At 42.1% G+C, this 21,576-nt stretch overlaps 1 protein-coding gene across 2 annotated transcripts in view; it reads right to left on the bottom strand.

The window, feature by feature from the left end:
- TAB3 (TGF-beta activated kinase 1 (MAP3K7) binding protein 3) overlaps positions 1–7,753 on the bottom strand; it is a 58,024-nt gene extending 50,271 nt beyond the window's left edge. For both annotated transcript variants that reach the window (XM_073664730.1, XM_073664731.1), the window contains exon 1: positions 7,477–7,753. The gene's annotated coding sequence lies outside the window, so the exon portion shown is untranslated. The remainder of the gene's footprint in view (positions 1–7,476) is intronic.
- Between the last annotated feature and the right edge of the window lie 13,823 nt (positions 7,754–21,576).

Raw genomic sequence — 21,576 nt, 5'->3', positions numbered from 1 at the left:
AAGAAGACCAAAGAACTGTCTGAGGACTTGAGAAACCAAATTGTGAGGAAGCATGAGCAATCTCAAGGCTACAAGTCCATCTCCAAAGACCTGAATGTTCCTGTGTCTTCCGTGCGCAGTGTCATCAAGAAGTTTAAAGCCCATGGCACTGTGGCTAACCTCCCTAGATGTGGACGGAAAAGAAAAATTGACGAGAGATTTCAACGCAAGATTGTGCGGATGGTGGATAAAGAACCTCGACTAACATCCAAACAAGTTCAAGCTGCCCTGCAGTCCGAGGGTACAACAGTGTCAACCCATACTATCCGTCGACGTCTGAATGAAAAGGGACTGTATGGTAGGATATCCAGGAAGACCCCACTTCTTACCCCGAGACATAAAAAAGCCAGGCTGGAGTTTGCCAAAACTTACCTGAGAAAGCCTAAAACGTTTTGGAAGAATGTTCTCTGGTCAGATGAGACAAAAGTAGAGCTTTTTGGGAAAAAGCATCAACATAGAGTGTACAGGGAAAAAAAAGAGGCATTCAAAGAAAAGAACACGGTCCCTACAGTCAAACATGGCGGAGGTTCCCTGATGTTTTGGGGTTGCTTTGCTGCCTCTGGCACTGGACTGCTTGACCATGTGCATGGCATTATGAAGTCTGAAGACTACCAACAAATTTTGCAGCATAATGTAGGGCCCAGTGTGAGAAAGCTGGGTCTCCCTCAGAGGTCATGGGTCTTCCAGCAGGACAATGACCCAAAACACACTTCCAAAAGCACTATAAAATGGTTTGAGAAAAAGCACTGGAGACTTCTAAGGTGGCCAGCAATGAGTCCAGACCTGAATCCCATAGAACAGTGGTCGGCAAACTTTTTTGCACCAGGGACCGGCTTTAAGCAAGACCAGTTTTCAATGGCCCGGTGGGGGTGGGGGCGGGGCTTTGGTCATATGTGGGTGGTGTTATGGAGGGGTGGAGCTTAGTGCATACTTATCATATAATTATGACATTTATAATGAGAATGTGATTCAACTTACCATAGGTTCAGAATGAGTGGGAGCACCAGGCTTGTTTCCCTGGATCAGTGGGAGCACTGGGCTTGTTTTCCTGCAACAAGACGGTCCCATCTAGGTCCCATCTGAAGATGATGACCACTACTGCTGCTACTGGACACAGCCACTGCTGCTATGAATTTTCACTGTTATTTGCTTTTTTCACTTTAACCAGAAAATCTGCTGCTGGGCCGCACGACACCAGAACACAGCTACAGGAGTCATAAGGGTGGGACACCTGACGTCATATCTAGCTGCCCATTAGCATCCAGAGCCCCTCCAACTCGCAGCTAGCAGGAGGGGAAGGAGCGCTGGACACACATGACCTGCTTGTCCCTGCTCCTGCCTGAGCACATTCTGCGAGTAGGGCCGCATGGCTAATTATCTATTCACTGCCAGTCCCTCCTCCTCTTTTCTTATAGGCTACTGATCACATGCTGGCTTTCTCCCTGCTGATCCTCTACAACTGTCAGCGGCGCCGCCGACCGGCTGAAAAACCCCAACGGCCCGGTCCTGGTCCGCGGACCGGCGGTTGGGGACCTCTGCCATAGAACACCTGTGGAGAGATCTCAAAATGGCAGTTTGGAGAAGGCACCCTTCAAATATCAGGGACCTGGAGCAGTTTGCCAAAGAAGAATGGTCTACAATTCCAGCAGAGCATTGTAAGAAACTCATTGATGGTTACCGGAAGCGGTTGTTCGCAGTTATTTTGTCTAAAGGTTGTGCAACCAAGTATTAGGCTGAGGGTGCCAATACTTTTGTCTGGCCCATTTTTGGAATTGTGTGTGAAATGATCAATGATTTGAAATTTGCTTCATTCTCTTTTGTGTTTTTTCCTTGCAAGCAAATTAAATGAAGAGAATAATACCAAAGAATTTGTGATTGCAATCATTTTCAGGAAGAAACTGAGTATTATCTGACAGAATTGCAGGGGTGCCAATACTTTTGGCCAGCACTGTATGCCTATCAGGCGGTGCGGCTCATGGCTAGGAGAGCCACGGCCAGTCCATGCATTGTGTTCACATGTCCCATCTTTTCCTTGGACAAAGTGGTCCTTGTAAAATCACATCTGATATTGATTCGAGTGTCGGCTCAAAATCAGCAATGCAAGTGAAAAAAAATCTGACAGCAATCGGATACCGACCGTGTGCAGCTAGTGTATCACTGACTCAGGAGAAGGTGGAGACATTTTTTTTTCTTATCAGTGGAAATCACTGATGAAACTTGGTCCATCTTTCTCATACATCAAAAAAACTGACATGTGAATGAGGCCTTACGCTGCACCTAAATCCACACTGAAAGTCGTCTGCAAATCTTTTACATAGAGCATACCACACATCATTACATTTATATTATGAGAGGTGTTATCTGTGCTGACAGACATGACACATCTATAATAACAGTGTTACACTACAAGTTGCTGATTATTTATTAGATGTCATTCTGTAAATATTTTTTGGCCAAACGCATTTCTATGGAAGAATGTAACACCTAAGGGCTCATATAGACGTCCGTACAATTCGGTCCCAGCATGGACCACTAATGCACGGACTGGCCGCTGCTCCCACGACCCGAGAGCAACAGCCTCACAGAAATATACGAAGCTGCCATGCTCGGGTCGGAGGATGGGACCGAACTGCACGGACGTCTGAATGAGCCCTAACACTGCACTGAAAACACACACAAACAAAAAGTTATACAGAAACATGAATTACCAGATGCTGGGTTGGGCCAACGTAAGGGTTGGGCCAATTCTAGAAACCGGCTCGCAAATGTGGCTTAAAGTCTGCTACTGCCACTCACATTTAGGGCTCTATCACACGTCAGTGTGTCCATTACATGTGGTGACAATTTCCACCCGTACTGAAGACACTGACACACACAGACCCATTCAAATGAATGGGCCTGCGCACATGTCAGTGTGTTTCCATGGGCCGTGTGTCTATGGGGAAAACACGCTGACATGTCCGTTTTTTACCCACAGTATGGGTCGCAAAACATCCCGCACACGTGCACACCGATGACACACGGATGAGATCACCTGGGAATCACCGCTCAGTGCAGGGACCCGCTCACTGGAGCGCGTCATTCTCCTCAGCGTGTGTGCTCACATCAAGACAGGTGAGTATAATGATTTTTTTATTTTATTCTTATTTTTACAGGTTTGTGACACATCAGAAGGTGAATACTACTCTCAACATTGTCCCTTGCTAGCGCTGATTGCAACACAAGCAGGGAACAATGATGATGGCAGCGTTCACCACCCGGTAATTGGGAACAGCGTGAACTGTACTGCCGATTCCCAGGCGCCGGTACGTGTGATACTGATGCGGCACACAGTTGCCACACGTATCACACACAAGGATATATCTGGTACTGGTTTTTCCAGTACCGGAAATATCCAGACGTGTGAAAGAGCCCTTATGAGTTGTTTTCTATTGAGATATACCTGCAATCATTATTTTATAATGTACCAACTAAAATTTCCACTGCCATGCTAAAACATTGGTTCTACACAGTTGATTTTGCTACAAAATGGAGCAAAATCTGCAAGTGTTACAGCATGAGTAAGTCTTGTAAAATCTCAACTATTTGCCTGTTACTGTAATCCCCTGCAGGTTTCACCTGTGCAAATCTTCAGGCAACAAAGTTTTTCCGGTCACTGTGTACTTAGGGTGCCTTCACATTGCATTTTTTTGCACCCATTCAGTGGTCTCGTTGGGGCTTACGTCCGAAAACCCCGCAAAACGGGATTCGGACGTATGCGCCATGGGGGCCACAGACTATATGGTCCCGAAAGAGAGAACGTGCACTCTGATGTGCATCATTTTCAGGCTTATACGCCTACTGGAGGCGGACACTCTAAGGCCATGTTCACACAATGCTGCATTTTTTCCACTGCTTTTTTTTTGTGTAGAAAAATCTGCTGCGTTTCAATAGTTCAAGTAAAATTGATACGATTTAATCAATATCCACATTTTTCCCTAGAGACTTCTATGTGGGGAGCCTGAAAAAAATCCATGTAAAAACAGGGAAGAAAAAATAAAAAAGAAAACTGAAAAGAAATAAGAAATGCAACAAAAACGCAATAACCAGAGCAGTTTGCTGTTTATTTTTAGTGAGGACTCCTGCAGAAACAAATGCAGCATTTCCATACTTTTGAACATGGCGCTATAGTGGGATAGACAGGAGAATGTATGTGGCCCTTTTTATTCCAAAGTAATCTTCAGCAACACTCATCTATGATCACTCTCGCCAGGCTGCAGACACGCTCAGGAGGATCACTAAAAGCTAACACTATGTGGCATTAATCGTCCTGGTCCTATAATCAGAACTGTCGGGATACGAGTAATGGCAGCTAGTACAGATACAGGTAATTACAGCATCTTTGCCACCGCCAAAGGTGTTAAAAATATGGTTAACAGCAGTAATAGATGGAAAAAGTCCCATCAAACCTCCTTAGCCCTTCTTCACTCTCATGTTGGCAGATCAGAATGGTTGCTAATCAGAATGTATTCCTAGCAACCACATTGGCAGACATGGCTCAGTCGTTCAGCTCAAAGCTGTACTGCAGACAGTAGAAAAGGGGGCAACAGGCACACCATGTAATTCCTACTAGAATTTATTTATTTTAAATAGATCTGCAAAGTGAAGACATTTTGTAAAGAGCCCAGTCCTGACAAATGGCTGATATAGAATGATCATTATGAAGTAATGATAAAATGGATTTCTAATATTGTGGTTAACCAGAAGGAACTGACTCCTTGGGCCGTGACCCTCAGTGTTGTGGTATCAGGGCTCGCTCACACCAGCGTATACATCAGACGAGTGTTAGGACCAATGTTACTCAATGGGGCAGTGCTGATGCATGATTTTTTTTCACGGAATCTGTCAGCATGCTGTGATTTCCCTTTTTTCAAGTCTATGGGTGTGTGGAAAACATCATATCGGATGATATACGAGTGGAGTCCGATTTCCGTAGACTCACAATGGAGAAGATGGAGAAATTTTGTGCTCATCCAAAAGAATTGCATCACAATATGCTGACACTCTGAGCAAACTCTGATCAGAGTGTGATTAGTGTAATTTGCATAAATCGGCCTAATTCTCTCAGATGAGAGAATATACAGCTGTCTGACCGGTAGCCTCACACTGAGGTTAATATAAAAAAAAAAAAAAAAAAAAAAAAAAAAAAGCAATGAACTGGAATATAAGCTGGTATGCATGCAGCGTGTAGCCGTCCCACCTTCTCGGCCCTTATTCACATTTATGTCATTAGACACATGGTAAGGTTTTAACACTAGAGGTTAGAACGGTCCAGAGTAGGGTCACCGTGATGTGGTGGGAAGGCTTCTACGTTTTGTTTTTTTAAATCGAAATCATATTAACCAAGTACCCTATATTATTTTCATGCACTATTGATGTTTATTTATATAATGCAGGGTATTTGCTCATTTTGTTTTTATCTTAGGTTTTGTCACTCTCTGATGTGAGCCTGTGATTGAAGCTAAAGAACAAGGAATTACTATGGCTCCAGTCACTTATATGAAATGAGGAATAACTGCATTGTTCTGGTGATTGGTGATGGAAGCTTCAACATACAAATACCTTCAGCTTAGTGAGGAGTGTTGGACTTTACTAGACAGACATTAAAAATTAAAGAACCTTCCTACCAACATATGTATAAAATCTGATTAATACTGCAGCCTGATATATGGATCCATGAGGCCTAAGTGCTCAGATCTCAGCACAGCACCAATCATGTCAGGTTACTAGGGGTGCACTGCCAAAATGCTACAACAGTGTGTAGCACTGTCATAGTAACTAGAGAGTTGTTTTTTTTAAAATAAAGTAGAAGAAAACCAACTCTGCCTTTTGCTCCAATATTTATCAGATTTGTGAGAACATAGGTTGTCCATTTTATTACTGAAATATTTAGCTGTTTGGATTATGTAGACATATAAACACAACAAGGAACTTTTGAAGACTGGAAATTTCCCCAAAAAATGTAGGCACACTAGTCACATGTCCATGATCTGTCCACAAATAGGCACATGACTGCTATATACCTAGCCCCAAATATTACACTGCGATCCATCATAAACACAAAGCTGGAGGATTAACAGAAGACAGGAATATTTATCATCTATAGCATTCCATATACTGTCTATAAAAGTACACGGCATGATGACTGTGCTCCACATCTGTGCAATAAAAGGGATGGCGGTATTCAATTCTCACATATGGATTGATCAGCTACAGCCACATAAGATGTAAGTACATTGCAAGTTCCAGTGTATGAAAGCATGTGTGACAAAGGGTCTGAGTGAAATAAATGTGTCTGGGCCAGCACGAGTGTGAGATATACAGTATGGAGGTGTGATGGCGTAGCGGTGTATCACCAGCAACACTGTTATTGAAATTCCAAATTCAAAACACAATAACCCAGCATGGCTGGCACAGCGTTCTCCAGCAACATGCCACATCCCATCTGGTTGGCACTTTGTGGGACCATCATTTGTGTTTCATCAGGATAATGACCCAAAACACATCTCCAGGCTATGTAAGGGCTATGAGACCAAGAAGGAGAGGGATGGAGGGATGAGTCAGAAGGCATGGTCTCCACAGTCACCTGACCTCAACCCAACCAAGATGGTTTGGGCTGAGATGAACTGCAGAGTGAAGACGAAGAAACCAACACTTGCTCTGTACGTCTGGGAATTCCTTCAAGACTGTTGGAAAACAATAGCTGCTTGAGAGAACCAAGGGACTGTAAAGCTGTCAGAGTAAAAGGGAGTACTTTGAGGAATCTAAGATTTAACACATTCTGGTTTGTTTCACATGTGTACTCCTCGATTCCATTTGTGTTCCTCCGTGGTTTTGCTGCCTTTAGTCTGAATTTACAAGGTGCACATAATATTCTAATAAGAGCAAGGAAAAATCAGTGCATGAACGGATGCGGCCAAACTTTTGACAGATGCTGTAAGGGCCTGCATGAGTCCATGAGTGCGCCTAAATAATATGCATGTGCCTGCACAAATGCACGTGCGATATATGCATATATATATATACGCGTGTGTATATATATATATATATATATATATATATATATATATTTACACATATGGCTGCATACATGTGTAACGTGTGAGTGCACATATGTACATGTGTAGTTATGTACGTCTACATGTGTGTATATACATGTGTGATATACTGTGAGTGTGTGTACATGTGTGATGTCCTGTATATGCGTGCTATACACCAGAGTTCCCACACCACTATAAGTGGGTGCAGTCCGTGCACTTAGGTGTCTTTCTGGCAGTCCTGCAGCTGGGCCCTTGGCTTCCCAGCCCTGATGATTTGCATACACATATGACAGCCATACTGTCCCGCACCAGGTCTCTGAACCCTGCCCTCACTGACGAGACTCCACACTCATCCTACCTGCCAGCTGCGCTCATTCATCTCTCATGTCCCCGTGCAGGTGGTGGGGATGCCCCAGAGCCAGTCACTAGTGGGCGGTCACTACTCCATGCCCGGGGGGAGGGGAGGCGGCTGCACACCGGCTAATTCTTTGGTGGCTTCTCCGGCTTGAGGCCGAGCAGCGGGCTGTGACGTCACCAGGCCGGAGCAGTGGTCACCAGTGCACTGCTGAACTGCGGAGCCGCCGCACTGAGCCCGCTCACTTCCTGGATCCGGTCCCGTGGTATCATGACGTAGCAAAGGCGGCTGGAGGGAGGGGCGTGAGCTGTTCCTGTCACGTGGGTTATCGCGGGAACCTCTGCTGTTTTCTCACCTGGGTGTGGAGCTGCCTGTCATAGACTGTCTTGTGTGCTCCTATCTGCGGGGGCGTGCTGCACGGCTGCTGGCTGTACTCGGGGATCCAGTGCATCCCCCCAAACTCACAATGCCCTACCAAAATATTTCAGATTGGGACATCCAAACATCTATAAAGTTAGTGGCTGGCATACCCCACACCCCTGCTACATGTGTGGTTAGACATTATACACTTGGGCCACGTTCACACATTCAGTAATTGGTCAGTATTTTACCTCAGTATTTGTAAGCTGAAACCAGGAGTGGAACAATCATAGGAAAAGTAGAATAGAAACACGTCACCACTTCTGTATTTATCACCCTCTCCTGGTTTTGGGTTACAAATACTGAGGTAAAATAATGACCAAATACTGATAGTGTGAACGTGGCTTAAATGTTTATTATCTAAGCACTTGTGCAGCAGACTTGAAATGCTTCCCAGTGATTCTCAGATATGTTAGTGGTAAATTTAGATCGATTTTTTTTTTTCCCCACATGTCTAGTTTACATTAGCATCAATTTTGAAACAGAATTTTTTTTTGTTAGGAAGTTAGAAGGGTTAAAAGTTTATCTGCAATTTCTCATTTTCCCAACAAAATTTACAAAACTGTTTTTTTAGAAATCACACCATGTTTGAAGTGACTTTGAGGGGTCTATATTACAGAAAATACCCACAAGTAACACCATTTCAAAAACTGCACCCTTCACTGTTCTCAAAACCACATTCAAGAAGTTTATTAACCCTTCAGTTTCTTCACAGGAACTAAAAACAATGTGGATGGAAAAAATTAACATTTTAATTTTTCCAACAAAAATGTTCATTTAGCCCCAAATTTTACATTTTTCCAAGGGTAGCAGGAGAAAATGCACCATACAATTTGTGCGATTTCTCCTGAGTATGCCGATACCCCATATGTGGGGGAAAACTACTGTTTGGGCGCCCGGCAGGGCTCAGGAGAGAAAGAGCATAGTTTGACTTTTGGAACGCAAAATTGGGTGAAATGGAAAGCAGACACCATGTCTCATTTGAAAAGCCCCTGATGTGCCTAAACCATGGAAACCCCTCACAAGTGACCCCATTTTGGAAATTACACCCCTCAAGGAACATATCTAGATGTGTGGTGAGCACCTTGAACCCACAGGTGCTTCACTGAATTTTATAACGTTGACCTGTGAAAATGAAAAAGTTCATTTTTCCCGCAAAAATGTTGTTTTAGCCCCAAATATTTCATTTTTCCAAGGCTAACAGGAGAAAAAGGACCAAATAATTTGTTGTGCAGGTTCTCCTGAGTATACCGATACCCCATATGTGATGGAAAACTATTGTTTGGGCACACGGAAGGGAACGAGCGCCAGTTGACTTTTTGAGCGCAAAATTGGCTGGAATGGATAGCGGATGCCATGTCGTGTTTGCAGAGCTCCTGATGTGCCTAAACAGTGGAAACCGCCCCACAAGTGACCTCATTTTGGAAACCACCCCTCAAGGGGCTTATATAGAGATCTAGTGAGCACCTTGAACCCACAAATACTTCATAGAATTTTATAACATTAAGCCGTGAAAATGAAAAAATAAATTTTTCCCGCAAAAATGTTGGTTTTGCCCCAAATTTTTCATTTTCATAAGGGTAATAGGAGAAAATGGACTATACAATCTGTTATAATTATTATTATTATTTATTAATATAGCGTCATTAATTCCATGGCGCTTTACATGTTTAAAAGGGGTATACATAGCAAACAACAAGTACAATAATTTTAACAAAAACGAGTCAGCGACTGGTACAGGAGGAGAGAGGACCCTGCCCACCAGGGCTCACAATCTACAAGGGTTGGGTGAGGATACAGTAGGTGAGGGTAGAGCTGGTCGTGCAGTGGTATGGTGGAGCGAGGGTTACAGAGGCTGTAGGTTTGTCGGAAGAGGTGGGTCTTCAGGTTTCTTTTGAAGGTTTCCACGGTAGGCGAGAGTCTGATATGTTGGGGTAGAGAATTCCAGAGTAGGGGGATGCATCGGAGAAATCTTGTATTCGATTGTGGGAAGAGGAGATAAGAGGGGAGTAGAGAAGGAGATCTTGTGAGGATCAGAGGTTACATGCAGGTAAGTACCAGGAGACTAGGTCACAGATATATAGAGGAGACATGTTGTGGATGGCTTTGAATGCCATGGTAAGGGTTTTGAACTGGAGTCTCTGGGCATTGGGGAGCCAGTGAAGGGATTAACAGAGAGGAGAGGCTGGGGAATAGCGGGGGTCAGGTGGATTAGTCGGGCAGCAGAGTTTAGGATAATAATAATAGTTAATTTTTATAGCGCCAACATATTCCGCAGCACTTTACAAATTTTAGGGGGGACTTATACAGACAATACAGAATAAGCATATCTCATATCGAAAGGAGTGAGGGCCCTGCTCGCGAGCTTACAGTCTATGAGGAAGTGGGGGAGACACAAAAGGTAAAAAGTACATATATTGTATAATGCAGCCTTGATATACTGAATAGGATAAATAATAATACATGGACTGGTCGCCAGCCAGTATGTGTGCAGTCCTGACAGAGGCTTTTATGTGCATGGTTGGTTTGAACCCGAAGTTGAAGAAGATTTTAATATGGGGGAAACCTGGGATGGACAGAGTGTGTTTAGGTGATACGCCAGTCTAAAGAAATGTGTTTTTAGGGTTCGCTTGAAACTGTGGGTATTGGGAATTAATCGAACTGTCCTGGGTAGTGCATTCCAGAGAATTGGCGCAGCACGCGAGAAATCTTGGAGACGGGAGTGGGAAGTTCGGATTATGGAGGATTTTAGTTTCAAGTCATTTGCAGAACGCAGGGCACGTGTAGGGTGGTAGACTGAGACGAGGGAGGAGATGTAGGGGGGTACTGAAGCATGGAGCGCTTTGTGGGTAAGCGTGATAAGTTTAAAATGAACTCTATATTGGATGGGCAACCAATGCAATGACTGGCACAGGGAAGAGGCATCTGAGTAGCGATTGGCGAGGAATATGATCCTGGCTGCTGCGTTCAGGACGGATTGGAGAGGGGAGAGTTTAGTAAGAGGGAGACTGATTAGTAGAGCGTTGCAATAGTCAAGACGAGAATGAATAAGAGCTACAGTAAGAGTTTTTGCCGAGTCAAAGGTGAGAAAAGTCCTGATTCTTGAGATGTTTTTGAGGTGTAGATGACATGAACGAGCGAGTGATTTGATGTGAGGAGTGAAGGAAAGATCTGAATCAAAAATGACCCCAAGACAGCGGGCTTGTTGCTGGGGAGTAATGGTGGAGCCACAAACAGAAATGGCAATATCGGGCACAGGTAGGTTTGTGGAGGGAGGAAAGACGAGTAGTTCAGTTTTTGACAGATTCAGTTTTAGGTAGAGGGAGGACATAGTGTTAGACACAGCAGAAAGACAATCACTGGTCTTTTTTAATAATGCAGGGGTGATGTCCGGAGCAGAGGTGTATAATTGGGTGTCATCAGCATAGAGATGGTACTGAAAACCGAATCTACTGATTGTTTGTCCAATAGGAGCGGTGTATAAGGAGAAAAGAAGGGGGCCTAGGACTGATCCTTGAGGAACCCCGACAGTAAGAGGAAGTAGGGAGGAGGAGGAGCCGGCGAAAGACACAGAGAAGGAGCGGTCAGAGAGATAGGAGGAGAACCAGGAGAGAACAGTGTCCTTGAGGCCGATAGAGCGGAGCATAGTGAGGAGGAGCTGGTGATCCACAGTGTCGAATGCTGCAGAGAGATCCAGGAGAATCAGCAGGGAGCAGTGACCATTAGATTTAGCTGTTAGTAGATCATTAGAGACTTTAGTGAGGGCAGTTTCAGTAGAATGTAAAGAGCGGAAACCAGATTGTAAAGGGTCAAGAAGAGAGTTGTCTGAGAGATAGCGGATTAGACGGGAATGGACCAGGCGTTCCAGGAGTTTAGAGATAAAGGGAAGATTGGAAACAGGTCTGTAGTTGGCCGTGCAGTTCTGGTCGAGGGATGGTTTTTTAAGTAATGGTTGTATGCTGGCGTGTTTAAAAGAAGAGGGAAAGATACCAGATGAGAGGGAAAGGTTGAAAATTTTAGTTAGGTGAGTGGTGACAGCTGGAGCAAGGGACTGAAGGAGATGTGAGGGAATAGGGTCGCTGGTGCAGGTGGTAGGGCGAGAAGATGCAAGGAGCCTGATCACTTCATCTTCCGTGACTGGTTCGAAGTCAGAAAATGAGCAAGATACAATGTGGCGGGGGGGAGCATGCATAACATTTGGGGATTGGGAGAAAATTTCCTGTCGGATATGGTCAATTTTTTCTTTGAAATAATTGGCCAGATCGTCAGCGCTGAGGTCGGTGGTCGGGGCCTGTGCTGTTTGATTGAGGAGAGAATGAAACGTGTCAAAGAGTCGTTTAGGATTATTGGAAAGTGAGATTATGAGGTTGTTAAAGTAGGTTTGTTTGGAGAGGTGAAGGGCAGAGTTATATGTTTTCAGCATAAATTTATAGTGGAGGAAATCTTCAGGCAGATTTGATTTTCTCCACAGCCGTTCAGCGCACCTGGAGTACCTCTGGAGAAGACGTGTTTGAGGCGTGTGCCAGGGTTGTCGCCGTCTATGTCGAATTGTTCTTTGTGTAGGAGGTGCAGCTCATCCAGGGCGCATAGCATTATTTTGTTATAATGCTTCAATGCAGAGTCGGGACATGAGAGGGAGGAGATTGGGGCCAATGATGATTGCAACCTTTTTATAAATTTCTGGGTGTTAATGGCGCGTAAATTTCTATAAGTGTGGACGGTGGGAGTGTCTTGAGTAGAGTCACAGTTCTTGACAGAGAATGAAAGAAGATTATGGTCAGAGAGTGGAAGGGGAGAGTTAGTAAAGTCATGTACTGAGCAAAGCCGGGAGAAGATCAGGTCCAATGTGTTCCCATCCTCATGTGTAAGAGAATTAGCAAGCTGTGAAAGGCCAAAGGAGGAGGTTAGTGATAAAAGATGCGTGGCAGATGGGGAAAGAGGATCGCCAATTGGGATGTTAAAGTCTCCCATGATTATCGTGGGGATGTCGCAGGATAGAAAATTTGGAAGCCAGGCAGCAAAGTGATCCAGGAATTGACGGGGGGGACCTGGGGGGCGATAGACAACCGCCACTCGCAGGGAGAAGGGCCGGTAGAGTCTGACTGTGTGGGCCTCAAAGGATGGGAAGATAAGGGAGAGTACAGGGGGGATCACCTGAAAAGTACATTTTGTTGAAAGAAGCAGACCAACACCTCCACCTGATCTGTTGTCAGGTCGCGGGGTATGAGAGAAATGTAGGCCACCATAGGAGAGAGCTGCAGCGGCGGTGGTGTCCGACTGCTGGATCCAGGTTTCAGTGAGAGCCAGAAGGTTGAGGGAATTAGAGAGGAAAATGTCATGGATGTAAGAGAGTTTATTACAAGCTGAGCGTGCATTCCAAAGGGCATAGTTGAATGAGACAGAAGATATGCAGGGAATATTAATGAGATTAGCAGGGTTTCTGAATGTAACAGGGAAAGAATTAGTGTTATTATAACTGGAGGGTCCTGGGTTGGGAGAAATATCACCTGCGACTAATAGAAGGAAGATACAGAGAGTGCGCAGATGATTGAGTGATTTGTGAGAGCGTTTCCTGCGTTGTATGGTGTGAATGAATGGATCTGCGTAGTATAACATTGTGAAGAGAGCATGACAACTGTACATAGGAGAAGAGAAGAGTGAGGGATTAATATGGATGAAGTGTGCCGCATTTGTGGGAGAACGGTGAATGTGTATGATTGTAGCAACCAGAAAATAAATGGCACCGATACAAATGGTGAATACTGTTTTCCAAAAACATGACCTGGAAGCAAGTTTGTTTGTTTGTCTTGCATGTCTTACCTGTCTCCTGCCCTGTCCAACTGCCATTTTCTAACTGCCAGGACACTTTGATAAATTATGGCACTTGGATAAAGTATGCATAAATGCTATATGCATAAATGCCCCCGCATAAATGCTGCCCCTTAACTAAGTCTCAATATATAGGAACGTATCTGCTTAGATCTACACAGATTTAACTCGTTAGCAATCAATCACTAGCTTAAAAGACAACAGGAGACCATAAAGTGCAGGGGAAAAAAAAAAAAAAAACAGACTAACAAACTCGGCATGGATCATAAACTCTTAAAGTAAGTGTGATGACCTTTAAGTATCATGGAATAAAAAACGTAGAGGAGTGAAAAAATATATACCAGAAATTGATAGGCTGCAGAGCATTGCATGGAGATACAAGGCAGTTTTCAGGACAGATCACACAGTGAAAAATATATACCAGAAATTGATAGGCTGCAGAGCATTGCATGAAGATACAAGGCAGTTTTCAGGACAGATCACACAAGCAGTGAAAAATATATACCTGTAAGAAGAGAAGAAAGATGAATATGAGCAATGCCATTTTCTAACTGCCAGGGCACTTTGATAAATTATGGCACTTGGATAAAGTATGCATAAATGCTATATGCATAAATGCTGCCCCTTAACTAAGTCTCAATATATAGGAACGTATCTGCTTAGATCTACACAGATTTAACTCGTTAGCAATCAATCACTAGCTTAAAAGACAACAGGAGACCATAAAGTGCAGGGGAAAAAAAAAAAAAAAACAGACTAACAAACTCGGCATGGATCATAAACTCTTAAAGTAAGTGTGATGACCTTTAAGTATCATGGAATAAAAAACGTAGAGGAGTGAAAAAATATATACCAGAAATTGATAGGCTGCAGAGCATTGCATGGAGATACAAGGCAGTTTTCAGGACAGATCACACAGTGAAAAATATATACCAGAAATTGATAGGCTGCAGAGCATTGCATGAAGATACAAGGCAGTTTTCAGGACAGATCACACAAGCAGTGAAAAATATATACCTGTAAGAAGAGAAGAAAGATGAATATGAGCAATGCCATTTTCTAACTGCCAGGGCACTTTGATAAATTATGGCACTTGGATAAAGTATGCATAAATGCTATATGCATAAATGCTGCCCCTTAACTAAGTCTCAATATATAGGAACGTATCTGCTTAGATCTACACAGATTTAACTCGTTAGCAATCAATCACTAGCTTAAAAGACAACAGGAGACCATAAAGTGCAGGGGAAAAAAAAAAAAAAACAGACTAACAAACTCGGCATGGATCATAAACTCTTAAGGTAAGTGTGATGACCTTTAAGTATCATGGAATAAAAAACGTAGAGGAGTGAAAAAATATATACCAGAAATTGATAGGCTGCAGAGCATTGCATGGAGATACAAGGCAGTTTTCAGGACAGATCACACAAGCAGTGAAAAATATATACCTGTAAGAAGAGAAGAAAGATGAATATTAGCAATGCCATTTTCTAACTGCCAGGGCACTTTGATAAATTATGGCACTTGGATAAAGTATGCATAAATGCCCCCGCATAAATGCTGCCCCTTAACTAAGTCTCAATATATAGGAACGTATCTGCTTAGATCTACACAGATTTAACTCGTTAGCAATCAATCACTAGCTTAAAAGACAACAGGAGACCATAAAGTGCAGGGGAAAAAAAAAAAAAAACAGACTAACAAACTCGGCATGGATCATAAACTCTTAAAGTAAGTGTGATGACCTTTAAGTATCATGGAATAAAAAACGTAGAGGAGTGAAAAAATATATACCAGAAATTGATAGGCTGCAGAGCATTGCATGGAGATACAAGGCAGTTTTCAGGACAGATCACACAGTGAAAAATATATACCAGAAATTGATAGGCTGCAGAGCATTGCATGAAGATACAAGGCAGTTTTCAGGACAGATCACACAAGCAGTGAAAAATATATACCTGTAAGAAGAGAAGAAAGATGAATATGAGCAATGCCATTTTCTAACTGCCAGGGCACTTTGATAAATTATGGCACTTGGATAAAGTATGCATAAATGCTATATGCATAAATGCTGCCCCTTAACTAAGTCTCAATATATAGGAACGTATCTGCTTAGATCTACACAGATTTAACTCGTTAGCAATCAATCACTAGCTTAAAAGACAACAGGAGACCATAAAGTGCAGGGGAAAAAAAAAAAAAAACAGACTAACAAACTCGGCATGGATCATAAACTCTTAAAGTAAGTGTGATGACCTTTAAGTATCATGGAATAAAAAACGTAGAGGAGTGAAAAAATATATACCAGAAATTGATAGGCTGCAGAGCATTGCATGGAGATACAAGGCAGTTTTCAGGACAGATCACACAGTGAAAAATATATACCAGAAATTGATAGGCTGCAGAGCATTGCATGAAGATACAAGGCAGTTTTCAGGACAGATCACACAAGCAGTGAAAAATATATACCTGTAAGAAGAGAAGAAAGATGAATATGAGCAATGCCATTTTCTAACTGCCAGGGCACTTTGATAAATTATGGCACTTGGATAAAGTATGCATAAATCCCACAATGTCTGTCCGCCATCTCATCCTTCTTCTCCGACAGGTTTCTAAAACTCAACATGGATAAAACAGAGTTCATCATCTTTCCACCCTCTCATTCACATCCCCCATCTGACCTATCCATTAACATCAATGGCTGTTCACTCTCCCCAGTCCCACAAGCTCGCTGCCTTGGGGTAACCCTGGACTCTGATCTCTCCTTCAAACCACATATTCAAGCCCTTTCCACCTCCTGCCGACTCCAACTCAAAAACATCTCCCGGATCCGTGCATTCCTCAGCAAAGACTCTGCAAAAACACTAGTGCATGCCCTCATCATATCCCGCCTCGACTACTGCAACCTCCTGCTCCGTGGCATCCCTTCCAACACTCTTGCACCTCTCCAATCTATCCTAAACTCTGCTGCTCGACTAATCCACCTGTCCCCCCGCTATTCCCCGGCCTCTCCTCTCTGTCAATCCCTTCACTGGCTCCCTATTGCCCAGAGAATTCAGTTCAAAACTCTAACCATGGCATACAAAGCCATCCACAACCTGTCTCCCCCATACATCTGTGACCTAGTCTCCCGGTACTTACCTGCACGCAACCTCCGATCCTCACAAGATCTCCTGCTCTACTCTCCTCTTATCTCCTCCTCCCACACTCGTATACAAGATTTCTCCCGTGCTTCCCCCCTACTCTGGAACTCTCTACCCCAAAATATCAGACTCTCGCCGACCGTGGAAACCTTCAAAAGGAACCTGAAGACCCACCTCTTCCGACAAGCCTACAACCTGCAGTAAACACCACTGCACGACCAGCTCTACCCTCACCTACTGTATCCTCACCCATCCCTCGTAGACTGTGAGCCCTCGCGGGCAGGGTCCTCGCTCCTCCTGTACCAGTCGCTGACTCGTTTTGTTAAGATTATGTAAATGCTTTTGTTATGTATATCCCTATCACATGTAAAGCGCCATGGAATAAATGGCGCTATAATAATAAATAATAATAATAATAATAATAATAAATGCTATATGCATAAATGCTGCCCCTTAACTAAGTCTCAATATATAGGAACGTATCTGCTTAGATCTACACAGATTTAACTCGTTAGCAATCAATCACTAGCTTAAAAGACAACAGGAGACCATAAAGTGCAGGGGAAAAAAAAAAAAAAAACAGACTAACAAACTCGGCATGGATCATAAACTCTTAAAGTAAGTGTGATGACCTTTAAGTATCATGGAATAAAAAACGTAGAGGAGTGAAAAAATATATACCAGAAATTGATAGGCTGCAGAGCATTGCATGGAGATACAAGGCAGTTTTCAGGACAGATCACACAAGCAGTGAAAAATATATACCTGTAAGAAGAGAAGAAAGATGAATATTAGCAATGCCATTTTCTAACTGCCAGGGCACTTTGATAAATTATGGCACTTGGATAAAGTATGCATAAATGCCCCCGCATAAATGCTGCCCCTTAACTAAGTCTCAATATATAGGAACGTATCTGCTTAGATCTACACAGATTTAACTCGTTAGCAATCAATCACTAGCTTAAAAGACAACAGGAGACCATAAAGTGCAGGGGAAAAAAAAAAAAAAACAGACTAACAAACTCGGCATGGATCATAAACTCTTAAAGTAAGTGTGATGACCTTTAAGTATCATGGAATAAAAAACGTAGAGGAGTGAAAAAATATATACCAGAAATTGATAGGCTGCAGAGCATTGCATGGAGATACAAGGCAGTTTTCAGGACAGATCACACAAGCAGTGAAAAATATATACCAGAAATTGATAGGCTGCAGAGCATTGCATGGAGATACAAGGCAGTTTTCAGGACAGATCACACAAGCAGTGAAAAATATATACCAGAAATTGATAGGCTGCAGAGCATTGCATGGAGATACAAGGCAGTTTTCAGGACAGATCACACAAGCAGTGAAAAATATATACCTGTAAGAAGAGAAGAAAGATGAATATTAGCAATGCCATTTTCTAACTGCCAGGGCACTTTGATAAATTATGGCACTTGGATAAAGTATGCATAAATGCTATATGCATAAATGCCCCCGCATAAATGCTGCCCCTTAACTAAGTCTCAATATATAGGAACGTATCTGCTTAGATCTACACAGATTTAACTCGTTAGCAATCAATCACTAGCTTAAAAGACAACAGGAGACCATAAAGTGCAGGGGAAAAAAAAAAAAAAACAGACTAACAAACTCGGCATGGATCATAAACTCTTAAAGTAAGTGTGATGACCTTTAAGTATCATGGAATAAAAAACGTAGAGGAGTGAAAAAATATATACCAGAAATTGATAGGCTGCAGAGCATTGCATGGAGATACAAGGCAGTTTTCAGGACAGATCACACAAGCAGTGAAAAATATATACCTGTAAGAAGAGAAGAAAGATGAATATTACCAATGCCATTTTCTAACTGCCAGGACACTTTGATAAATTATGGCACTTGGATAAAGTATGCATAAATGCTATATGCATAAATGCCCCCGCATAAATGCTGCCCCTTAACTAAGTCTCAATATATAGGAACGTATCTGCTTAGATCTACACAGATTTAACTCGTTAGCAATCAATCACTAGCTTAAAAGACAACAGGAGACCATAAAGTGCAGGGGGAAAAAAAAAAAAAAACAGACTAACAAACTCGGCATGGATCATAAACTCTTAAAGTAAGTGTGATGACCTTTAAGTATCATGGAATAAAAAACGTAGAGGAGTGAAAAAATATATACCAGAAATTGATAGGCTGCAGAGCATTGCATGGAGATACAAGGCAGTTTTCAGGACAGATCACACAAGCAGTGAAAAATATATACCTGTAAGAAGAGAAGAAAGATGAATATTACCAATGCCATTTTCTAACTGCCAGGACACTTTGATAAATTATGGCACTTGGATAAAGTATGCATAAATGCTATATGCATAAATGCCCCCGCATAAATGCTGCCCCTTAACTAAGTCTCAATATATAGGAACGTATCTGCTTAGATCTACACAGATTTAACTCGTTAGCAATCAATCACTAGCTTAAAAGACAACAGGAGACCATAAAGTGCAGGGGAAAAAAAAAAACAAAACAGTCTAACAAACTCGGCATGGATCATAAACTCTTAAAGTAAGTGTGATGACCTTTAAGTATCATGGAATAAAAAACGTAGAGGAGTGAAAAAATATATACCAGAAATTGATAGGCTGCAGAGCATTGCATGGAGATACAAGGCAGTTTTCAGGACAGATCACACAAGCAGTGAAAAATATATACCAGAAATTGATAGGCTGCAGAGCATTGCATGGAGATACAAGGCAGTTTTCAGGACAGATCACACAAGCAGTGAAAAATATATACCAGAAATTGATAGGCTGCAGAGCATTGCATGAAGATACAAGGCAGTTTTCAGGACAGATCACACAAGCAGTGAAAAATATATACCTGTAAGAAGAGAAGAAAGATGAATATGAGCAATGCCATTTTCTAACTGCCAGGGCACTTTGATAAATTATGGCACTTGGATAAAGTATGCATAAATGCTATATGCATAAATGCTGCCCCTTAACTAAGTCTCAATATATAGGAACGTATCTGCTTAGATCTACACAGATTTAACTCGTTAGCAATCAATCACTAGCTTAAAAGACAACAGGAGACCATAAAGTGCAGGGGAAAAAAAAAAAAAAAACAGACTAACAAACTCGGCATGGATCATAAACTCTTAAAGTAAGTGTGATGACCTTTAAGTATCATGGAATAAAAAACGTAGAGGAGTGAAAAAATATATACCAGAAATTGATAGGCTGCAGAGCATTGCATGGAGATACAAGGCAGTTTTCAGGACAGATCACACAAGCAGTGAAAAATATATACCTGTAAGAAGAGAAGAAAGATGAATATTAGCAATGCCATTTTCTAACTGCCAGGGCACTTTGATAAATTATGGCACTTGGATAAAGTATGCATAAATGCCCCCGCATAAATGCTGCCCCTTAACTAAGTCTCAATATATAGGAACGTATCTGCTTAGATCTACACAGATTTAACTCGTTAGCAATCAATCACTAGCTTAAAAGACAACAGGAGACCATAAAGTGCAGGGGAAAAAAAAAAAAAAAAACAGACTAACAAACTCGGCATGGATCATAAACTCTTAAAGTAAGTGTGATGACCTTTAAGTATCATGGAATAAAAAACGTAGAGGAGTGAAAAAATATATACCAGAAATTGATAGGCTGCAGAGCATTGCATGGAGATACAAGGCAGTTTTCAGGACAGATCACACAAGCAGTGAAAAATATATACCAGAAATTGATAGGCTGCAGAGCATTGCATGGAGATACAAGGCAGTTTTCAGGACAGATCACACAAGCAGTGAAAAATATATACCAGAAATTGATAGGCTGCAGAGCATTGCATGGAGATACAAGGCAGTTTTCAGGACAGATCACACAAGCAGTGAAAAATATATACCTGTAAGAAGAGAAGAAAGATGAATATTAGCAATGCCATTTTCTAACTGCCAGGGCACTTTGATAAATTATGGCACTTGGATAAAGTATGCATAAATGCTATATGCATAAATGCCCCCGCATAAATGCTGCCCCTTAACTAAGTCTCAATATATAGGAACGTATCTGCTTAGATCTACACAGATTTAACTCGTTAGCAATCAATCACTAGCTTAAAAGACAACAGGAGACCATAAAGTGCAGGGGAAAAAAAAAAAAAAACAGACTAACAAACTCGGCATGGATCATAAACTCTTAAAGTAAGTGTGATGACCTTTAAGTATCATGGAATAAAAAACGTAGAGGAGTGAAAAAATATATACCAGAAATTGATAGGCTGCAGAGCATTGCATGGAGATACAAGGCAGTTTTCAGGACAGATCACACAAGCAGTGAAAAATATATACCAGAAATTGATAGGCTGCAGAGCATTGCATGGAGATACAAGGCAGTTTTCAGGACAGATCACACAAGCAGTGAAAAATATATACCAGAAATTGATAGGCTGCAGAGCATTGCATGGAGATACAAGGCAGTTTTCAGGACAGATCACACAAGCAGTGAAAAATATATACCTGTAAGAAGAGAAGAAAGATGAATATTAGCAATGCCATTTTCTAACTGCCAGGGCACTTTGATAAATTATGGCACTTGGATAAAGTATGCATAAATGCTATATGCATAAATGCCCCCGCATAAATGCTGCCCCTTAACTAAGTCTCAATATATAGGAACGTATCTGCTTAGATCTACACAGATTTAACTCGTTAGCA

This window comes from Phyllobates terribilis, unplaced genomic scaffold, assembly GCF_046119375.1.
Source record: "Phyllobates terribilis strain yellow unplaced genomic scaffold, ASM4611937v1 Scaffold_2__4_contigs__length_985480577, whole genome shotgun sequence".
Taxonomy (NCBI): Eukaryota; Metazoa; Chordata; class Amphibia; order Anura; family Dendrobatidae; genus Phyllobates; species Phyllobates terribilis.
The sequence above is the reverse complement of the archived record's forward strand: the minus strand, read 5'-3'. Positions and strand labels throughout refer to the sequence as shown.